The 23744-nt window shown below is 39.0% G+C and overlaps 1 protein-coding gene across 2 annotated transcripts in view; it reads left to right on the top strand.

Moving 5' to 3' along the window:
- The window catches only part of Aoah (acyloxyacyl hydrolase), a 204380-nt gene that overhangs the window by 132477 nt on the left and 48159 nt on the right, over window positions 1-23744 (top strand). The gene's annotated exons all lie outside the window — the stretch shown is intronic.

The raw sequence follows: 23744 nt of genomic DNA, 5'->3' as shown, positions 1-23744 counted from the left end.
GATTTGAACGCAGGTCATATTTCTATAAGTCAGTTTGCTATGTCTGATGGATGTTGACTGAGACCCAAAGTGTGTATCCCAGGACCATACCCAGCAGGGACACCTAAGATGCTATGGAGAGTTGCAAGCATGTCTTCATGATAGAAAGTCCCAGGAATAAGATGTAACATCTTTCCCAACATACCAATATTTACCATTGGCAATAACCATAGGGAATGTTGCCATGTCTAGAACCTTCTTTGTGTAAGCAGAAGAGAGGCATGAGCAATGGCAGGACATGGCCAGCCATTTCCAGCTCAGGCAACAGCCCAGAGAGCCAGAGGGCACCAGAAGTCAGGCCATGGTAATGGTGGGAGGATAAATGTGAACATACCTCATTTACCCAAACTGCAATCAGTAGAATCTCAAGAGTCTTATATTTATAGTTTTAAAAAGTAATTTATTTGGCTTGACAAAGACCATCACTTCTTATAAGTAATGTGTTTATTACCTGTTCTCATTCACTTTAAAAATACTCATTAAACAGTTATCACCAATCGGACATGGAGACCGTAGGAGTTGTGTCATTTCCAGAAGTCAATTACTGTAACAAGGTAGATCCGACACAGGAGTTACAGTCAAAACACAAGGTAGATATGCCAATGTAGGTTTGGCCCCTGGGCTCAGTGGGAAAGTGCTCGTGAACGTGATCAATAACTTCTTGAGGTACCTGGCAAGGAGCCCAGTCTCCAAAACAGAAGAAACCAGAAAATATAACCAACTTTTAAGAAAACACACCCATGCTTCTGTAAGACCTAGCTGTGAAGATAAGAAATGCAGGGCTGCCTTTCAATGTGCTTCACTATCAAACTTAACTGTTTTTAAAGTTAGTTCTTGTCATCCATGTAAATTTTCTAATAATTAGTAAGTGGTGTTAGTAAAGAGGGACCCTTACGAGAAGTCAGAAGTAACTAACTATATGCCACACACCATACAGAGTCCCATAGAGATTATCATATTTTATTTCACTTTGCAGCTAAGGATCTAAAGTTAAAGTAGTAGGCGTATTAAGAAGCTTGCCCAAGGTCACAAAGCTAATACAAGTGGGTAGGGTAGGAAAGGAAAGAATCTGTCCTTATGCTTATCACAGATCCTTCCTCTAGATCCCAGCCCTGAGCTCTGCCTAGAAGGGAATAGGAATAGAATTCTTTCTTGTTGGAAAGGTCACAGGTATGTTGCTCTCTTGCTAAGGAGTTTCTCTGTAGCTATGCCTAAAGCTTTGCTGTAATAAAATTGCCACGTGAAAACATTTTTCAAAAGTCTTACTATGCTTAAATGTGGAAGAAGAGTAAACCAGGAGGTCAGCCTTTGGTGGTCAGTCTCTGGAAGTCTTGACCCAGATCCTGCTACGATGGTTCTGACTCGAGTTTCACTCTTCACCTTGTGCACACTGTTGCCCCGTTGGCTATGAGATCTGTGAGGCACCCCAACACTAGACTCACTCAGAATCTGAAATGAAGCAATTTGTGGAGCTAGGCATCAGATGCTACCCCTGGGCAGATGGCCCCAGGTGGCAGAAGAAATCAAACTGAGCAAACTATGACGAGTAAGCCCGTAGGCAGCATTACTCTATGACCTCTGCTTCAGTTCCTGCCTCCAGGTTCCTGCCTTGAGTTCCAGAAAAATGTACAAATCTGTTTCCTCATCTCTTTTGACATATAACTCAAACACTCCGGCAGTTGCTTTTCCTAAATCTAACTACACAAATTATACTACATTTGTTTTGTTTTGGTTTGTTTTGGTTTGGTTGGTTGTTTTTAGAACAGTAATATTTCATTTTACCCTAAGTCTCAGTTTCTTGGTTGTCCAAACAGTGTCATGTATGGGTCCATCTCATGGAGTGGACCCTAAGTCAAATCAGATATTGCTTGGTTACTGCCACAAGATTTGTGACATCATTGCACTAGACTATCTTGCAGGCAGGACATCATTGTAGATTAAAGGGCTTGTGATCAGCTTGCTGTTTACATTTCTCCACTGGTACATGTCTATCACAACAATTGGAGGAGAAACACCACCAACCCAAATCATTATGGTCAACCAATCAAAACAACCTATTTTATTTATGTACACAGTCTTTCTCTCCCTAAACCAGAGTTTGAGTGGTCAGCCTAGGATGTGATCAATGTTATAGTGTCAAAAAACATGAGCTAACACCAAGATATTGCAAGGAAAAAACTTTATTTTTTATGGCCAGGCCAAACTTCCAGTTCCCCTTAGTAGGAGGGTGAAGTGGCATCCAAGCTGTAGCAGAGGAATTCTTATGCAGGTCCTTTATGACTTTTGCAAACAAAGCAAAGCTTAACAGAAGTGAAACTTTTGTGACTAACATTTAACATAATCACACTGTTACAAGTTTTTAATGTTATTGTGGAAAGCTCTTTTGGAAAGTCTGTTTTTAAGTCAAGTCAACCTGGTTTTCAGAAGGTCTTTGTGGTCTGTTGGTTTGAAAAACAGTCTGCACCATAGAAACATAAATCTTATTTTACCTGAGAAATAAAAGTTCAAATGCCAAGACTTTGGAAACAAGTCTGCAAGCCGAACAACAGAGGGAATGGGGGTCCTGTTAATATTTAAACCATATGAAAATCAATAGTATAGGCAGGAATAGGGGAGTCAGCTTCTAACAAGGAAGACAAGGCTTTTATAACTCAGGGGTAGGAGGTTTCCAAATGGGGAAAATAGGTGGGATGATAAGAGCAGACAGACCATAACATGGGTCAAAACAAGGTAATCTCAACAGGTAGTCATAATAAGGTAGTCATAGGTGCTCATATAACCTTTTGAAACAGAAGTAGGGTTGCAAAATGGTTATAAACAACTTTTTGAAACTATGATTGCCATTCCTAGAACATGTAGTACAGAACCATTTATAGTTAAGGTTACATGTAGAGGGCGGAGGGCATGGCCCAATTTTTGAGGAACAGGGGTTTAATCATTAACAGAAATGATGGGCTTTAAGCTTAAAATGGAGGCAGGCTGGTTCTTCGCAGTGTGGGAAGTACTTCTGTCTAGTAAAGACTCTAGAATGTAGAACTGAAAGTTCTCTATAGAGTAAGAAGAGGAGGAGAAGAAGGAGAGGAGAAGCTAAGTGATGAGAGAAAGAGGCCCCCCTTTCTCTCGGAAAGAGACAGGGAGGCAGATGTTCATGTATCTCCAACAGTCAAAGATAGTTGATATATCTAGGTTGGGTAGTGGGTTACACCTCTGATTGAGCAATACCAAACTTATAAAGCCTTTGATTAACATTTTTTTAAAAAATGTATAAGTGCAAAAAGGAAAAGGGGGCATGGGATACGGGTTTTCAAAGGTGGGGGGAATGTGGAAAGGGGATGGCATCTGAAGTGTAAATAAAATATCCAATAAAAATAAAAAAAAATTTAAAAAAAGAAAGTTCTCTGTAGGCACCAACTTGAATTCTGCATGTTCATCAAGCTGCCTAGATGTTGTCTTCAGCAATGGGGGCCTCCTGTCAGTTTCCGGAGAGTAAACTATATCTTGGCAACAGCCTGTGTTCTTTGCCAGTTTGCCTGGGACCCTTTTGGCCAACAACCCAACGAGATGTACCCAATCCTGATTCTGAGAGCTTCATGTGGTGATGAGCTGGCTAGTTGGGGCTCCGTCTCTTCATAATTTGGCTTAATTTTAGCTGTTTCTCCTTGTAGTTTCTCTATCTCCTTCTTCCTTCCCCTTCCCCACTTAATCCTCCATTCCAGTCCCTCGTTTATCCATATTTTCTAAAATATACGTATTCCTCATCACTTAGGAGTCCAGGAAGTCAAGGGGAAGGCCCCAGCTTCAGCGGTGGGCCCTCCTTATGTGGCAAGGGAGAGTATCACGTGACTAGTCCCAGGCAGCCTATTAACTTGTCTCTCTTCACTCTTCTTATAAAACCACTGATTCCACCACAGCATCTCCATTATTGTGACTTTATCCAACCCTAGTTATCTCCCTAAAGCACCTTCTCCAAATACCATCAACAAATGAATTTGGGGATTAAGTTTCCAGTCCATGAACTTTCTGGGAACACATTAAAACCATAGCAACATTTCATTCTGGAAATGCCATCCAGCTGTGACTTGTGTGAAAGTCATCCTTGTTCTGAGTATTGTTATCTATAAAAACCTGCCTGCTTGTGCTGCTTGCTCAGTGGGACTCAATGTGTTGTCTGTCATATTTCTTAGGCAGTGGAAGACACACCGCACAGCTGGCTGTTCTTGTGCTTTAAACGTGTGCCTCTGCGAGCCGTGGGGCCTCTGGCTATCTTTTCGCTAGCTGTTTCTAAGTGCTACACCTGTGGTCCCTGTCATTCAGCTAGAATGATAAACAGGTGAACTCCTATTCATTAAAAAGAAAATCCTCTGCTTGCAGTCCCAGTTACAATAGATTCCTCCATTAAGGAGAAACATTAGGAGCTGACACTCTCTGTGTGTATCACCATTCAATAGACCCCTCATGGATGGCCCTAGTATTCAATCTTCTTATATACTTTCATGTAACTTATACCTGCAGATAATCTATGCTAGAAGACTATTCTTCTATTTAAATGTTTTTGATGATTCCTTTTTAATTTTTATGTGGATTGGTGTTTTGCTTGCATGTATGTTTGTGTGAGGGTGTCAGATCTCCTGGAACTGGAGTTATAAACAGTTTTGAATTGCCATATGGTTGCTGGGAATTGAACCAGGGTCCTCTGGACAAGCAACCAGTGTTCTTAATTTCTGAGCAATGTCTCCAGCCTTTGGGATGTTTTTTTTTTTTAAATTATTATTATTAAAAATGTTTGGGGTTAGAGAGATGGCTCAACAATTAAGATCACTGGCTGTTCTTCTGGAGGTCCTGACTTCAATTCCCAGCAACCACAGGGTGGCTCACAACCATCTGTAATGGCTTCAATTCTCTTTTCTGGTGTGTTGGAAGACAGCTATAGTGTACTCATATAAATAAAATAAATAAATCTTTTAAAAAATGTTTAAAGGACATATAAAATATCCAAGGCAAATTAATGTATGGTCAAGGTTCTCTTCTGGTAGAAAAAAGAAAAACAACTTACCTAGAATGTACAAGTTCCTGAGTAACTTGGCTGATATTTTGTCATCTGGACACAAGCTAGAGTTGTCTAGGAAGAGAGAACCTCAATTGATAAATTTTTCCATAAGATTGCCTATAGCAAGTCTATAGAACATTTTCTTGATTGACTTGGAAAGTCCCAGCCCACTGTTGGGGCTCATGGGCTCAGTACCATTCCTGGGTAGGTGGTTCTGAGTTGTATAAGAAAGAAAGCTCAGATGGTTATAAAGGTAAGCAACATTCCTCTGTAGTCTCTGCTTCGGTTCCTGCCTCAAGGTCCCTGCCTGGAACTTTGGCTTCCCTCAGTAGACTGGGACCCCAAGCTGCATTTGGTCAGTGTTTAGTCACAGCAGTAGAAAGCAGAGACACTGTGTCTGATACGTAGCATCACAAAGAAAATAATTTAAAGAGAAAAAGTAGTATAGACGAGTGGGAGATGTAGTTTGAGCACTTAGGACAGACCTGATGAAGTTCTCCATTCAACCTTACCTCAGGAATGTGCTCCCTGGCATCTACAATCGGCCTTGTAGCATGAGTATAAACAATAATACTTAACAATATACCTCATAAAAGTACAAGCATTCAGTTCATAAGAAAAGCTGGTTCCTATCCTTCCCTTCTCTGTCAACTGTGTTAGCCTCTCAGAACATTGTCTGTCATAGCTGAAGACAAATGATAGCCCCGACATACCTCAAAACCCAAACATGACCCCTCAGTCTTATGAATTTTGAGTTCCTTTAATTGTGTTGCTTTTAACAATATCTGTTACCCTGGCCCACACTTCAGAAATTCAGAAAGAAGTTGACCTTAGAATAATGTGATTTTTCTTTGTTCTCCACTGTGATTCAAGAACTAGTTAAGTAAACAGGATAAAAGAACCGTGGGAGTTGGCAGCTTGGTTGTGGAAAGTAGAATTCAAAGTGTAAATGAAAAATATTTTTATAAGATAAAAAAGATACCCGAGTTTAGATAACTTAAACGCAGTTTTGTGCAACAATTAAAAAAAAATCCTATCTTTAGGATGAAAAGCAACACCAAAACATCCACTAGTGGGGTGGGGCTCTCATTTGAAAGCTACATCTAAAATCCCAACCCACCCATAGTAGAGTGTGGCAAAGCCTGCATTCACTGTTACAGGATCCTCCTCTATATCTCCTACCCAGGATGGAAACCCTGCCCTCTTGGCCTCTTTTATGTGCTAAAGCTGAGTTGGACTGAAGTTCTCCCAGCATGCAAGTTCAGTGGTATAAGGAGATAGGAGCCTGCTGTATGTCAGGACTGTAGCTGCTTTGCAGGCAATTCTTGAGGAAAGAGTCTTCTCATTCTCCTCTACACACATCTTCTTCAAGTCTTAGCCAGTCTGTCCTTTAAGATAAGTTGTAAACAGTGTGAAACATTTTCACACCCATGTTTGACAAAGGCGGGGTTTATGATAAGTAAAGGACAGGCTCACATTCAGTAAGTTCTGCATGTGAAATACTGGATGGCTGTAAGAATGTCAACAAAAACATCCTCCTATCATTACTGCCACAACTATTGTCATGGTGTATATACCCTTCTTTCACAGGAAAATAAGTGAACCCATATTCTTAACAACAGTAACTGCCTAGAGTTGTTTCAGCATTTACTGAATGACAGTAAGCAAATGCTTTCTACTTTGATGAGGTTTATTTGAGAGTCACAAGTATTCATTCTTTTTTATAACCCACCGCATCTAATTAGTTCTGTTCATATATGTGCGCATGGCTGTAGTGTCAACCAGTAAGTAGGACATGAGCAACCTGCCAGTAGCCATTTCCCAAAAGAAGAGTTTCTCTTCTTCCCACAACAGCCATCATTACCTGCCAATAGCACCTCAGCTCAGAGTAGGTCCTAGTGGGCCTCTCCCCTGGGCCCGCTGGAATCTTAACTGACTCTGTCTTGTGCCACTCTTACAAAGAAAATAGTGGCTGCTCTGAGTCTGTGCATGCAAGAGCCGGATGACAACATCTCACAGCCCTCCTCCAGATCCAGCATCTCACAGCCCTCCTCCTCCCCATCCCCTGGTTCTTACGTTCTCTACCCACTCTTTCCTTGATGCTTTCTAAGCCCTGGGTTGAGGGGACTGAGAAAAAAATATTTTTTGAAACTATTAAAATCTTTTCTATTTATTTCTTGATGGAAAGTGAAAATAAACCTAACATTACAAATTATTTAAAAGCATTAAAAATTCATTTTATTAAATTTAATGTCTCTTGCTGTTCAGTGGGAAAGTCATCCATTGACTTATATGTTTAAACACGTGGACACCAGCTGATAGTGTGTTTTACAAGGTCATGGACCCTTTAAAAGATAGAGTCTTCCTGAGAGAAGTGAGTCATAGGGAGCTCCCTGAAGTTTTATAGTCAGGACCTCAACTCTTGTCCATTGTCTGCTTCCTGACAATAGACTCAATATGACTAAGCACCTATGGCAATGTCTTCCCACCATAAGAGATGAAGGATTTAAACTTGTCTTTCTTAGAAATGAATAAACAACCTGCAGAACCCATTAATGACTATCTGAGTCACCTTTATCCAAAGGTGGCACTCTTCAGGCTAGGGCTAAATGACAATGCTTCTAGCTGAGGATAAGAATGCAAGAGTGGAGTAGGGTAGGCTCCAGAGCTAGAAAGAAAAGAGAGGAGTTAGGAGGAAGTCTAGGGAGATAGATGGCTTAGGGAAAAGTGCATGATGGCCAAACCTGAGGGATTGAATTTAAGTCCCAGAATCCACGTAAAGCTCTAGGTGAGGTGGTGTGTGCTTATAATTCTGTGGGGAAGGCAGTTGCAAGCAAATTCCTAAGGCTCACTGGCCAGCCAACTTAACCTAAATAATGAACCCCAGGTTCCAGTGAGAGATCTTATCTCAGAACTCACACACACACCGAGGAACTAAAATTAGCCATAAGAATTTACAAAAGTCATAAAATTTTAAAGACAAAATCAATTAGCAAGTATCAGACTCAAGCTAGAGTGGTAAGAATAAAGGCCACAGAATAGGTGTGATGGCAGTGGCAGACACCCTTAAACCCAGCACTGGGAGGATGGAAGCAGAAGGATGGCACACTTAAGAACATAGCAAGACTCCATCACAAAGAATGAGGTCAGTATAAAGAATCAAACCAGACTGAGTTGTCTTCTTTAAATGTTGACCCCCCCCCCCCGCTTCCACCTTAAGTTTAGTATATTAAACTAGAGACACAGTAAATGCTTAGAAAGAAACAGAGAAAGCCATTGTTACAAGTGGCAAAATCATGCCATCCAAGGACATTTTTTAATGAGAGGTGTCCTAGAATCTTAGGGTTAAAGGTTATCTATTCTCTCCATCCCACAGACATTAATGGAAAGGGCAATTGTGAAAAACGATGCTTCACTCTGAACCCGGTCACTTGGGGCAGAAAATTGGAGAGTAGGGATTTACAACTAAGATTTGTTAACCTAATTTCATGTTAAAAAAAAAAAAAAAAGACAGGTAGGCACTAAACACTAATGGGTTTAATAACCTTATTAAGTCTATTATTCACAAATTGCATGTGATACCATTGCAAATGATTAGCCCTGTCATTGTTACGCTCATATGTTTAAACAAGTGATTATCGATGGAGCTGGCCATTTGCGTTGTGTGTTACTGAAGGGCATGTTTCAGAAGCAGCAATTCTCCAACCGTGGCCTGTGGTTGCTAGGACCTCTTAGAGGGGCCACAAGGGACAGCCTATTTTCACAAGTCTTAGACAGAATTTGCCTCTGCCATGCAGCCCTTGTACTGATGCTACAACCAACAGCAATGGGAGATAAAAACCAGCAACATGTGAGGGTGAACCCTGCACCAACCAATTACATCCACAGCCATTGTGTTCTTTATCCTGAACTTCCCAGCTTATGACACAAGGGTCTCATTTTCCCATAAAAATGTCACCTATGGGGCTGGAGATTTGGCTTGGTTGGTAAGAAGCTTGCCTAGCCCTGGGTTTGATTTCCTGTACCACATAAACTCGGCATGGTGGTGCACACCTGTAATTTCAATGCTCAAGAGTTTAGAAGGGAAAAGTCATCTTTGCTATTCTGAGATACATGAGAGCAAGTCTCAAACACAAAAACAAGACCACCTGTGAAGCAGCAAAACTGCAGTGCTATTTTATGACTTCATCATTTAATCCGGTAAAAATACAAATATGGGTGACAACTTCTACTCTACTGCATAAGGAAGTATTAACAGGATGTTAGTGTATAAAAGGAAAGCACCCATGTAAGTAAGCTGAGAGCTGAAGTTATTTTTCATAGAACCCCATTTCTTTAAAACAAAAAAAAAAAACAAACAAACAAACAAACTGTGTATTCCTGGGTGTGTGGTACTTGTCTTTAATCCCAGTGTTTAGGAATCAGAGATAAGTGAATTCTATGTATTCAAGGCCAGCCTGTAGTGAGTTCCAGGCCAGTTGGAGCTATATAGAGAAATCTTGTTCCAAAAAGAAAACAAAACTTTTTAAAAAACAAAAATGACTATATAATGAACTATGTTTTTAAAACTTTGATATATGATAAATATTTTATTGAAACTAAATAAACAAGCAGGTCACTTCAAGAAAAATACCTAGCAATATTAGATGCTAGTCATAAAATTTTAACTTAAGAGAAAAAAACTTAATTACAGAAAATTTGTATTTCCTCCTATGAACTTGACTGAGTCCTAATATTTAGATTTTATCTAATGAGATATATGACAATATTAAAAAGTAAAATTTCTCAAAGATATCATGAAATGTACTAGTATTTATAATATTTTATAACTCAGTGAGTCAATAGTTTTTCCAGATAACCATGATATAATGTATAAAATCTTAACAGGATAAAAGATCATTAAAACTACAAAGTAGGCCAAAGCATTTTAATGGGATATGGTAAAGAAGAATCACTAATGTAATTTCAGATTACACAATTCACTTGACCAATCTGTAAGAAACTACCACTTACTAAGTGTTGATGTAAAATTCAAAATGTTTATCCATAATTTTCTAAAATGCATATTAAAATGCAACTCCACTTCCCAGCTGCACATACACCAGGCCAGAATTTCTCCATACACTTCCACAAACAACAGCTTATAACGTCTGGATAGCAAGGGACAGCTGGAAGCAATGACTCCAAGCTATTTTCTACCAAGCTAGCCAGAAAAGACATTTGCAAACATATAAAACAAATAGAAGTTATGCCAACATATAGTGGATTCATTATTGTTATTTAAACATAATTAATAAGTAAATGTTCATTCACATATCCTCACAAATAGTGACCCGTCTAATGCATACCAATGAATGACTCTGTTAGGATCCTCAATGATTTTAAGAGTGTAAGTGATTCTGATCTCAAAACTTGGAGAACTCTGCTCCAAGGCAGGAGGGGAAACAAAGAAGCAGCGAGGAAGGAGGTTAAGACCACCCACAGGAGCAGGAGATGATCTAGGAGCAGAATACTGAGCAGGGACAGCTCACGGGACTAGAAAGGAATTTAGAGGGCCTTAGGTAAAGAAGGTGCTTCTAGGACCTGGCCATCCATCAGCCAGTGCTCATGAATGATAGGCCAGGAGATGCTCCTGAACACAAGTGGATTGAGTTTTGCTACATAACAAAGTGAGTAAGAGCTGGAGGGGGAATCGTAAACTAGGAAGGCTTTCTTTTTATAGAAATTCTGTGGCATTCTTGTAGTGATAGGATGATCTAAAAATTAGAAAGAAGGGCACAGCTAGGAATGAAACGCTAACAAAGGCAAGAAGGACAGAATCCAGGCACACCAAGGGACCAGCTGGGAAGTGGCTCCAGCTGAAGTGATTGTCCCTACCATATCCTGCAAATACTTTCACCTGCAATGACTTCCCCCACCCTCTACTTATTTATAAATTTCATTTAATTACCCAGAATATGATACAATTTTGATTTACAAAAAGTTACTGAGAGTAAAAAAATGAAAGTCCCCCTTCATGTGTGAATATGCATGAAGAATTTTACCTCCTCCCAGAAGAAAGTACTGAGATCAGTGTAATGCAATTCCACCCAGATGCTTTCTAAGTATTCCCATGCTGACATTTATACTTAATTAAGTAAGTGTGTTGTCACAATTTCTCCACAAATGATAGGTTGTATATAATATACTAAAAGTAGTGTTTTACTTTAACAATCCATTGCACCTCCTTAATCTGTCCTAATAGTACATAGTGTTTTATAGTAAGGTTCCTTTCTCTGTGAACATCCATGTTATTTTCAAAGTTGTATTATCTTTAATAATACTGCAGTGAACATTCTGTACTGCCACCTTACAAATGCACACAAAGAGTCCTATAGGGAAAATTGTTGAATCAAACTATATGCATTATTAACTTCATGAGCTTTCCAAATTGGGCTTTATCAATTAATATTCTCCCAGCTGTGTGAGAGAACATGATTTCACACATTTGACAATACAGTATATTGGGTTTTTTTGTTTTGTGTTTTGTTTGCTTGGTTGGTTTTTTGTTTTTGTTTATTTGGTTTTTGTTCTTGTTTTTAATGTTCTTCCAATCTAACAATATTTCATTATTGTTCTGATTTTCAATCTCTTGATTATGAGGGAGCTTGAGCATATTTCCATAAACATCTGCCCCACCTTCATCCCAACTGGTTACCCCCTCCATGCACCACCCCCAGGTAGCCTCTTCCTATTCCACTGGATCATTCCCATTGAAGTGACATTTATACTTACATAAGTGTGTTGTAAGAATTTCTCCACAAATGATATGTTGTATATAATGTACTAAAAGTAGTTTTTACTTTAACAGTACATTGCACCTCTTTGATCGTTTCAAATAGTACATAGTGTTTTATAGTAAGGTTCTTTTCTCTTGTGGACATTCGACTTGTTTTCAAAGCTTTATTCTCCTCAATAATCCTACAGAGTGAACTTTGTGTACTGCCACCTTAAAAATGTACACAAAGATTTGTATGCTCAGTGCCAGCATCTGGTAAGTCTGGCTTACCATAGCTGTCTACTCATTATCTTCAAGCCCACCTGCCCTCTACCCAGACTGAGCATCTCAAAGGCTGAAATCACACTACTCCATTTTGTAGCCTTAGCGCCTGAAACAACGTATGCCATATAGTGGGTACTCAGCAAAAGCAATCCCAACCAAGGGATAGAGAGCTGGATTCGTGTTAATAGTGCTGAATGCTTTTGCAGAAGACCTAACATTAATTCCCATACCCAGTATTTGGCAGTTCATGACTGCCTCTAACTCCAGTTCGAAAGAGTCCAATGACCTTTTCTGGACTCTGGAGACACCAGCACTCACATGTACATACTTACACATAGACATACACACATGCACATAATTTAAAATAATTATGAAAACAAATCTTGAAAAGACTTGCCAACCTAGTTCATTATATCCCTTTACGTTTGTAGCATGCTTTATAGTCACAAAGCTCCTTCGTATGCATTTTCTTAGATTGTCCAAATCAAACCAGATTTGCAGGAATTAGCATTTCAGGCAAAATGATGGGGCAAGGGAAGAGGAGCATAAACAGGCTCAATTGAATCACCAGCTGCATAATGAGAGCTGTACCAAAGTCAATCAGCATCTCTTTAACCCCTGGACTTCCAAGTGTATCCTATAAGCAATGTTGGGTAAGAATTAGCAGCTTTCAGCCAACAGTAGGAGAATAGTTATCAGCAAATGTGAGGAAATGAGTTTAAAGGACAATTACTAATTCAATGGCCAACTAGAAAGGGTAAAGGAAAGGGCATATTTGTTACGGGGTGAATCTGGTCAATATCAGACAAATTAAGCCTCTCTGTGAACTTCTATAGAGAATGCTCTGCTTTTCAGGCCACAGTGATCAAAATAAATTAGCATCCTCCAAATTCTCTAATGGGATTCTTATAGCGAGCGAAAAGGATGAGACTTTTAAAGTATCCCAATGTTCAAATACAAAATCCACCAATTTTCTTCAAAAACTGTTCTATGAAATACTAATTCTACTAGATGACAAAGGTTATTACATGCATTTTTTTTTTTTTTTGACACAAGGTCTTATTATGTAGCCATGCCTATCCTAGAACTTGCTGTGTAGACCAGACTGGCCTTGAACTCATGAAAATACACTTGCCTCCACCTTCTGAATGCTGGAATTAAAGGCCTGCAATTTCATTTTTTAAAGTGATATTTATAGTTTCTTCTTTGTTATGCAGAGTTGTATAAGGCAATTACCATGCAAATACGTGATGTACTTTAAGCACAGCACCACATACCACACCTACTCTCCTTCTTCTCCCCTCTTCCATTCCTCATCTTTGCTCCCAGACAGATTTTATGTCATCAGTATTTACATAATTTTATGTATTTATGATGTCCAGGACCTATAATAAAAGAAAACATACAGTATCTGTTCTGGGATTGACTTAATTTGTGCTGACTATATATACTTGGATATATGGCCTTCCACTGGAGTGTGATCAAAAGAGCTATGCTCTTTAAATACACACACACACACACACACACACACACACACACAACTGTGGATAGAACTTCCTGCTTACCTCTCTACATGAGCTTGGGCAGAGCACATGTATGCTGTCAAAATGATGTGAGTGCACATGCACCACTGACCTGTTGTGTCTAGAGGATACTGTTTCCTGTGAATTTTACAATCTTTCCACTTTCCACAATGATCCCTTAAACTCGGGAGGAGATGGTTTAGTAGACACATCTTATTTAGGATTGAAAATTCTGCAGTTTCTTTTGTGACAAAGATGATATAGAATCTCATAGCTCTTTTTATTTTGCATTACTTTTATGGCTAGTGAGGTTGAACACTCTTTCAAGTCTTTGCTGACCATTGTACTTCACCTTTTGATAACTATCTGCTCATTTCATTAGCCCCCTTTTTTATTAGATTGTTTAACCTTTCGGTATTTAATTTTTGAGGTCTTTGTATATTATGAATGTTAATACTCTGATGTGCATACATAGCAAAGATTTTTCTCTCATTCTGTAGGATATCTCTTCAACTGGCTATTTGCTTTCTTTGTTAAACATTATATGCATTTTCTAAAAATCTTCATAATTCAAGCAAGCTTTGGGAATGCTAGTTTAAATAAAGAGAAACATATTCATTGACTATGAGGCATTAAACATGCTGAAGACCTTTGTATATTTTAAAAATCAACATAGTCTATTAGTCTGTCTTTGCTGCTGTTATAAGACATTTCCTAAATACATTTACGTGCAACAATGTAGGACTGTGAGTTTAAGAGAAATAGTCTTCTTAAGAAACTGATGCTCCATCCTTGGAGTTACTCCAGTTGTGTGGTAACAGCCACTAGGCAAGAATTGCCTCTCTCCATCTACAGACAAATTACTGTCCAGAAAAGGACACACATGCAGAATAGTCGACTGATTATATCTGCCTAGACAGAGTAATCAGTTCTTAATAATCCTGCATCACCAAGGTCTGTCAGATGATTCTGGGCCAGAAGGCTGAAGATTTGATGCTCCAACGTTCGGTAGTATAGGGGCTTTTCAGGTGTTCAGAGGTCTCTATAAATTGGCTAAGTTTTAGAAGCTATGCTTTGTGCTTCCCACAATTATAGTTAACTCAGTCATTCTGGATTTCTGACGGGGTTGAAAACTTATAGCTATTTACCGTAAGAGAAAAGATTTGAGTGGATGGTCGTCAGCTGACATTCATCCTAAAGCCAGGTTCAGAACTAAATGTTTTAGTTAGGATAGATGACAGAGGTGCTGGTTAGTCAACAAAATGATGGACTGGGTATTAGGACTATCTTGTACCTCACTGGTACAAATTGGCATAATTATGCTCTAATTGTATTTTGAGAGAAAAGTTTCATTTTAACAGGAAGGGTGATGTGTAGGAGGAGCTAAGGTAGGAGGAGTACTGAGAGGAAGAAAAGGAGTAAGAAGAGGAGGAGAAGAAGGATAGGAGAAGCTAGGTGATGAAAGAGAGAAAGAGGGGGGAGACAGGGAGGCAGATATTCATGTATCTCCACCAGTCAAAGATAGTTGTTATATCTAGGTCGGTCAGTGGGTTACACCTCTGATTGAACAATTCCAAACTTATAACGCTTATGATTAACATTATTTAAAAAAATGTATAAATGCAAAAGGAAAAGGGGGCATAGGATAGGGGTTTTCTAAGGGGGGGGGAATGGGGGAAGGGGATGGCATCTGAAGTGTAAATAAAAAAAAAAAGAAAGAAAGAAAGAAACTGATGCTCCATGGAACATCCTCTAAGAGACAGTGCTAGATTAAAACAATCTTTTCTGTCATAGCTGAGATTCGTAAGCACCCACACTGTTAATTCTCTCAGTGTTTATATTTTAGCGATCCCTCAAACACAGTAGAATAAATTGTTTAAATTGTTAAAGCCAGGTTGATGAGAATTGTAATTTCCCCAACTCACAGAACAGTACAAGAGGAAGAAATGTTCCTGGGAGATTAATCTAATAGACATGCTGTCTTTCTGAGTCCAGCAGCTCATGAATATTGAATATAAGGCCCATAAAGTCTATTCCCATGTACAAACTCTGTGTATCCTGCTGATTTTCTCCTGTCTGAACCCCAGAACCTCATCTCTGTAGTCACCTCTCTTCCTCTGCAGAATTAATTAGCCTATTGCCAGTCTCTGAATACTCAACAGGTCATCTGTCCACATCAACCCCACTCCGAGGCTTAATTTTAATGGCTCTGTGATTCAGCAAGTAAAGTGAGGATTCTGAGATGTGAATAGTATCAAAAGAAAAGAATTTGTAAAGACCTCTCATTCATTTTCCTTAGTCTCCCCCTGGCCTGACCTCCATCCACATACGATAGTACACAATCCACCCTTTCCCCAAAAAGTTACCTGGTAGAGAAGCCCCTTCCTCAATACAGCCAGCATGGTCTCTAACTTGTCCAGTTTTATCCTAATCCACTCTTCTGCCCTGGCCTTCACATCCAACATTGCTCTTTATCTCTTCCACAGCCTATTCCTAGCCTTCTCTATCATCGCTGGGACTTATTCCCCATGATTTAATTTAATATGATCTCAAAATTTACATCCAAACTATTTTTGTTTGTAGAAAGAATAAAAAATGGCCCAAGACTACCTGTGTCTTGGTAGCTGTGGAGTTCCTTCTCCCTATGAGGCTTCAGTCTCAGCTCAGTTCATCCAAGTCTGTGTTTAAAGTGAGTGATGTCTTCAACAATAGGGTTTACTCTCAAGCTCTGGGAAGCAACCAAGGGCAATGGCAATAGCTTATTTGTTATGGGACACTCTTGTATTCCTCTGCTCAACAACACTGTGGGAGGTTTCCCATGCCTGTGACTAGGGGTTTATTGGATAATGCATAGCTTGTGGTTTTATCCAGCTATAAAGCCTAACAACTAATTATGAAAATTATGAAATTTTCATAAATGGAAATGTCTAAATAGTTCTACCCTTAGATAAAAAGCTAAAAGTGATGACTGGCTGCCAAGAGAGGAAAAATCCGTTTTCTCCAGGATGAGCTCTCATGTAGGTTGTCCAATGCTCACTGATGGACACATACATGTACAGACCAGCAATGCAAATGGACTCAGTATGTTATATGTATATATGTGTGTGTGAATATGTATTGTATTATATTATATAATATATTGCTATATATAATATATATTATATGTTATAATATAACATTATATATATGTCATAATAACAGCATATGTGACATATATGGTATATATAGTTTGTTGCATATATATATGTAACAATAATAAATAATGAAGAGACCCTGAATTCATGAGGGAAAGGTAGGGGCCACAGAGGAGTTGGAATAGAGAGAGTCAGGAGGGGACATAGATGCTGTCCTCATATATGAATTTCTCTAAACTAACTACTGCATAAGAAAGTTTACCAGGCACGGTAGGTGGCTGTTGCTTGAAGCTCAGCTCATTTGATTTATCATGAAGAGCTCTGAAGAACAACTAACACTTTTGGAAAGTGCCCTTCCCTTTCCCTAAGTAGTTCTATTTTAAGGCAACACAAGATCATTTTCATACATAAATCTGTACTTTTATCTACATTATTCTTGAGGTTCATTCTTGAGTTTACGTTGTTTTGCTTGATTTTTTCTCCATTACGATGTTTCATACAATATATTTTGATCATGATTTTCTCTCCTTCAGCTCCTCTCAGATTCTCCCAACCACCTGACTCACACAATTATATATTTTTATTCCTTCTCTTTCTCAAAAATTAAAAAAAAATACAAAAAAAATCATTGAACTGAAAAGCAAATTTAACAGGCCACAGACCAGTAAGACAAAAGAAAGAAAAAAGAAAAAAAAGAAACAAAATGCTTACAAACATACCATTGAGTTTGTTTAGCCCTGGGCATTGGGGCTACCCTGGAGCATGGCTGATATACCAAGTGACACTCGGTTGGAGAAAATTGATTTTCCTAGCAATTGATACTTAAGTATCAATACTTAAGTACCCCATCTGTCTTGAACCGGTGCAAGTCTTGAGTGTGCCTCCACAATTTCTTTAAGTTTATATGTGTATCAGTCCTGTTCTGTCTGGAGACACATTCCTTGGAGTCGTCCATCACCTCTTGCTCTTAAAATCTTCTCACCTCCTCTTCTCTATAGATCCCTGAGCCTTGACAGGAAGAGCTTGATGAAGGCATCCTTTTGGAACTGAGTGCTCCAAAGTGTTTCACTCTCTGTACATTGTCTTGTGGGTCTCCGTTAATTTTTATCTAACGAAGAAGCTTCTCTGATGTGGGCTAATTAAGGTGCTCATCTGTGTCTCAATCCATTGTTGCCACTGGGAATCCATAGTGGGAAGCATTTCTGTGGGTTGGAAACTGACAAGAAGGAATAACATAGGCTAGAAAGGAGAGCTTGAAGGGTCCATGAGAAAAGCTAGAGGGACCCTGGGATTGCACCAAGAGGTAGAGTCCCCAGGGAATAGAGTTAAAGTGGGGAGGAGGGTATGTTTGACTTCAGTGGAATGTGGGCTCCTGGAAGTCTCTTGGAGAAGTAATTTTGCTACTTGAGCAATGTTGAGAAAAGCAACTAGAAATCATTCTGTTCTGCGTGTATCTATTCTTAACTTAGTGCTAGAATCCAAAATAGGACTCTATAAAGCCTGCACTGCCTGCTGTCCAGTACATGGAGCTGATAATACTGGGAAATCATCCTGATGCACCTTTCCATACCTGCTTCTGGAGTGGAGAATGCCAGTCAGTACTGCAGGCAGTAGACCAAATGTGGGACACCACCAAAATGCAGGCATGAAGCAATCACCTCTTCTACTAGTCCGCTACCCTTGGTTTTGTAGTACAATAAAAGAAAAAGAACGGAACAAAAGCTCACACCAGCGTGCTCAAATCCACTTGAACATCCCAGAACAAAATGAGAGTTTTGAGATGAGAACAGGCTTTGTAGTCTGGCCTCATCATGGTTAGCACCCTAGTTAGTTTTCTCAAATTATAGTTCAGCTCTCCCTGCATAAAGAAAACTCCCCTGTCAGCAATCTTAACTTCTAGGCATTTCAGAAAATTGCTTTCACCACCCTCAAATCTGTCAAAATTCCAGGAAATTCAATTTCTAAAATTTATGAGGAAAATTACTTTTTTGGAATGGCTAAGAAAGAGGATAGTACTGCTGGTTATTTAACTACTCCCAGGATGTAGTGTCAAGACTTTAATCCCAAAATTACAGGTGCTGCTTTTAGTCAACAATGTTAATGAATCTATCAGTGATTGGCAAAGATATCTGTATTCTAATAATGAACAGTGCAAATGACTGTATCTCTAAGATTAATAGCCATGTTATTTAGTCTCCACGAGCTGAGCATGCCATGAACAAAACAATATTTCAGTACATAAATTTCATTTTTAGAATTATTAAAAATATATTTATGACTAAATGTTGGTAACAATTACTTTCCCAGAGAAAATAAGCACTCTTTATTGACCGTGAAATTATTTTAGCATTGAACTCACATCTAATGTCCACTTCCCATATGTTTTCACAAAATATAATAAAGTAGTCAAGGCACAGGGCATAAACCACACAGTATTCATCACAGGCTTCATTTCAGGCTTCTGGATGAGCGAGCAGCTCGGAAACAAGCACTTGCTTCTCTCCCCAAGAAGCTTTACACCAAGAACAGTAAATGAATTCATCCATAAGGACAAAGAGGCCAGGAAGAGTCAACAGCCAGAGACTGTAGGCAGCCAGAAAGAAACACAACAAATAGGAAACTCATGGCAGATTCCGGAGTGCTGCATCCCAAGCTGTTGAGGGGGACTGTTGGCCAGCAACCAAAGTTTACCCTCTAAAACAAAACTCCTCTCAGGAGTAGAGGATTATGTATTCAAGTGGCGGCAAAAAGAAAGGTAAAAGCTACAAGCAGAAATATTGGCATTGACTGAAAATCCAGCACTTATAATCACTTAACTCTACACAGGTGGCCAACTGTGCTATCTCATTTCGGAGAGATCTCAGGGGTCCAGGTTAATTGAGACTGCTGGTCTTCCTATGGGGTTACCCTCCTTCTCAACTTCTTCCCCTAATTCAACCCCAAATTCAGTCCGTTGGTTGGGTATAACTATCTGCTTCTGTTGCAGTTAGCTATTTGTTGGGCCTCTCAGTGGACAGCCATGCTAGGTTCCTGTAAGCTCACCATAGTATTAGTAATAGTGTCAGACCTTGGAGCCTGCCCTTGAGATGGATCCCAAGTTGGGCCAGTCACTGGACCTTCTTTCCCTCAGTCCCTTCTCCATTTTCATCCCTGCAGTTTTTTTTAGACAGGAACAATTCTGGGTCAGAGTTTTGACTGTGGAATGGCAACCACATCCCTCCACTTAATGCCCTATCTTTCTACTGGAGGTGGATTCTGCAAGTTCCTTCCCCCACTGTTGGACATTTGTTTCATCTGAGGTCCCTCCCTTTGAGTCTTGAGATTCTTTCACCTCCCAGGTCTCTGGTACATTCTAGAGGGTCATCCCACCTCCTATCTCTCAAGGTTGTATATATTCACTCTGCTGTTCCTCAGAGCTTCGCTCCTGGTTGTCGTCCCCCCCACATATCTAATCATGTCCCCCTTTTCCCCTGCCCCTTCCCCTCTTCTCTCCTACGCATTTCCCTCCCCCTCTCTGCCCTCTGGTTTCTCCTCCCTCCCAAGCGGGATCGAAGCATCCTCACTTGGAGCAGTCCATTTTTTTTTCATGTACTGGTGACTTTGAGTACTCAATGTGACTCACCAAACTGGGGAGGACAATCCAAAACACCTCATTTACATAACCAACACCTCATTTACATAACCAACTACAACCGCATTTCCCTCTCCTTTTCTTCTCTAGGGCCCCTTTCATAGACTTTTTGATAATAATTTTTTAAAATTATAATTACATCATTTTCCCCCATTTCTTTCCTCCTGAAAACCCCTGCAGGGTATCCAACCTTGTTCTCTTTCAAATTCATGGTCTCTTTTTCTTTAATTATTATCACATGCAAACCTAAGTACATAAATACAACCCATTCTGTCTGTATAATGCTACCTGCATCCATATGATCTCATGACTGACCACTTGTTATTGGTTTACCCATTAGGGAACTTCACTGAGGAAGACCATTTATCTTTACCTCAGCATTACCGAGATGTCTGTAGTTCTTTGTCTAGGGTTAAGGTCCCATGAGATTTCTTCCAGCCATGTTAGCCTGTTCATCTGTGTCATTGATGATCAGGACTTGTCTAGGCTGCCATGTTGATGAGGCTGCCTAAGGGTAGCCTCTCTGTCATTTCTAAGAGACATTGTCTCACAGCAAATTTCCTGTTCCTCTGACACTTAAAATCTTTCTACTCCCTTTTCTACACTGTTCCCTGAGCCTTAGGTACAGGAATTGGGTTACAGATGTATCAGTAGAGACCGAGTACCACATGAACTCTTGTTCTCTTCATTGTGATCAGTTGTGGCTTTCTATAGTCATCTCCATCTGTTGAAAATGGATGCAACATTCTTTGATGAGGGTGAAAAGTATCTGTGAGTATAAGGATAAACATTTAGAACATAGAAGTTGTGCTATTTTAGTGCAGTGGAGATTATTGGCTCTTTTCCAAGATCTTTGACTTCTTATACTGTGTAGTTGGTTAGGTTCAGTACCAGGCATGGTGTCCCTCATGTTGAAAAGACCTTAAGAAACTTTAAAGAGCTATGGTTACCACCAAGTTATGCATGCCACTACTGTGCCATTGGGGTTATCCTGTCATGCTAGCCACTGTTGTGGTTCATAGGCATCATAGCTGGGTAGGAGTATTGGTTGATTCCTTCACTTGGAAGCTTATATGGGAACATCTGATACCACAAAAGCTGGTCTTCAGGAAGGAAACTTAAAATCAGATCCAGCTCAGGTCACCTGGGTCCCATGTCTAGAAAGTATGTGTCTTCAACAATCAAGACTTAACTTCTATGTCTGGGAGGCAACCAAAGGCAACAGTAATAACCTATAATATTTTCAGAGTTTCTTGTATAACCTTGACAAATAACCCAAAAGAGAACTTCTTATCCCTGGTATTTGGATTTTATTAGGTAACCTCCATCACTTTAGTGGGGAGAATTGTCAACCCACTATAGTTCATTTAAACTATATATGTATGGCTAGAAACAGAATTACAAATGTTATTTCTAATTTTAGTTAGATAGTAATATGATTCCTTATGACTTATATTAGATACCTTTACTGCTACTTTACCCTTCCTCTGTATTCATCTCTCTCCCCTTCTCTAACAAAAGTGCTGTCCCCATTTTTCCCAGTTCCTCCTTCAAATCACATGTACCTTGTTATTCCCCTCTCTAGTGTTCTCCCCCTATGCATGGTCCCCTTATAATGCTCAGGATTCTGCAGTTACTCCAGCATATATACTGCCACAAATTAGCGAGAACATGCAATGTTTGTCTTTCTGGGTCATCTCATGTAATATGATTTTTTTCTAGTTTCATCCATTTATCTGAAAATTCCAGTTTTCTTTAAAAATCAATAGTACTCTGGTGTGTATATATGCCACATTTTCATTATCTATTCAGCAATTGAAGAACACTGGAGGACATTTCAATTGTTCTCATTTCTAAGTTATTGTTAACAGATGAGCAATGAACATGGCTAAGCAAGCATCTGTAGAGTAGGATGTCAAGCCCCCTAGGAGTATGCTAGGAGTGGTATAGCTGTGTTATGTAGTAGGTTGGGTTTTCTGTTCCTTTTAAAAGTTCCTAACATTGATTTCCAGTTGCAGCCACATCCACAGTGAGTGAGGGTTCTCTCACTAGGGGACTACACCTTTTCGAGCATTACTGGCTGTTGTTTGGTTGGTCTTTGCTATTCTGACTGGGGTAAGATGAACTCTCAGTGGCGCTTTGAGTTGCATTTCTCTAATTGCTAAAAACAATGAAATTTTAAAAAAATATTTTTCAGACATGTTCATGTCTTTTTTTTTTTTCAAAACTTTCTGTTTAAAGTTCAAGCCCAGTTTTTGAATGGGTCATTTAGATTTGATTGGTTGGTTATTTTTTGTTTTATTTTCTCTTTGTTTTTTGAATTCTTTATATATTCTGAATATTAATTCTCTGTCCAATGTATAGCTAGTAATTTCTATCCAATACTATAGGTTTCTTTTTCCCTCAGTTGACTGTTAATTTGGCTGTCCAGAAGCTTTTTAGTTTTATAAGGTTTATTTGTCAGTTGCTGGCATCAATTACTGAGTAAATGGGTTTCTAGTCAGAAAGTCTTTTCCTATACCTGTCTCCTATAGGGTACTGTCTATGCTTTTCTCCTAAGAGTTTCAATGTTTCAGATTTCACATTTAGGATTTGATCCACTTAGAGTTAATTTTTGTACAATGTGATAAATAGTCTTTCTTTCATTCATTTTATTTTGGTACATGTGAACATACAGTTTCCCCAGCACCATTTGCTGAAGATGCTGTCTTTTCTCCAGTTATATTTTTGACATCATAGTGAAATACTAAGTGCCTGTAGTTATGTGTACTTGTGTTTGGGTTTTTGGTTTTAATTTACTGGTCAACATGTTTGTTTTGGTGCCAGAACTATATTATTTTATATATATAATGGCCCTGTAATAGATCTTGAGATATGGCATGGTAAACCCTCTAGCATTGCTCTTTTCTCTTGACTATTTTATCTATCTAGGGTCTTTTGTGGTTCCATATAATTTTAGTATAATTTTCTCTCTTTCTATAAAGAATGAAATTGAAATTTTGATTGGCATTAAATTAAATTAATAAATTAACTTTGGTAGCATGATCATTTTCATATTAATTCAACCAATCCATGAGGATGGGATATCTTTCTATTTGCTAGTGTCTTTCTCTATCTCTTTCTTTAGAAAATTGCAGTTGTTATTGTAGAGGTTTTTTGCCTTTTCTATTAGGTTCATTCATAGATACGTTCTTTTCCTTTAGGCTGTTGTGATTAAGAGTGTGTCTATGTTCTCCTTCTCTGTATGTTTGTTGGAATAGAAAAGCTGTCAATTTGTGCAAGTTGATTCTGTGACCTGCCATGTTAAAGAGATTGTATATCATTTTGT

This window comes from Arvicanthis niloticus, chromosome 8 (genome assembly GCF_011762505.2).
Source record: "Arvicanthis niloticus isolate mArvNil1 chromosome 8, mArvNil1.pat.X, whole genome shotgun sequence".
Classification (NCBI taxonomy): Eukaryota; Metazoa; Chordata; class Mammalia; order Rodentia; family Muridae; genus Arvicanthis; species Arvicanthis niloticus.
The sequence above is the reverse complement of the archived record's forward strand: the minus strand, read 5'-3'. Positions and strand labels throughout refer to the sequence as shown.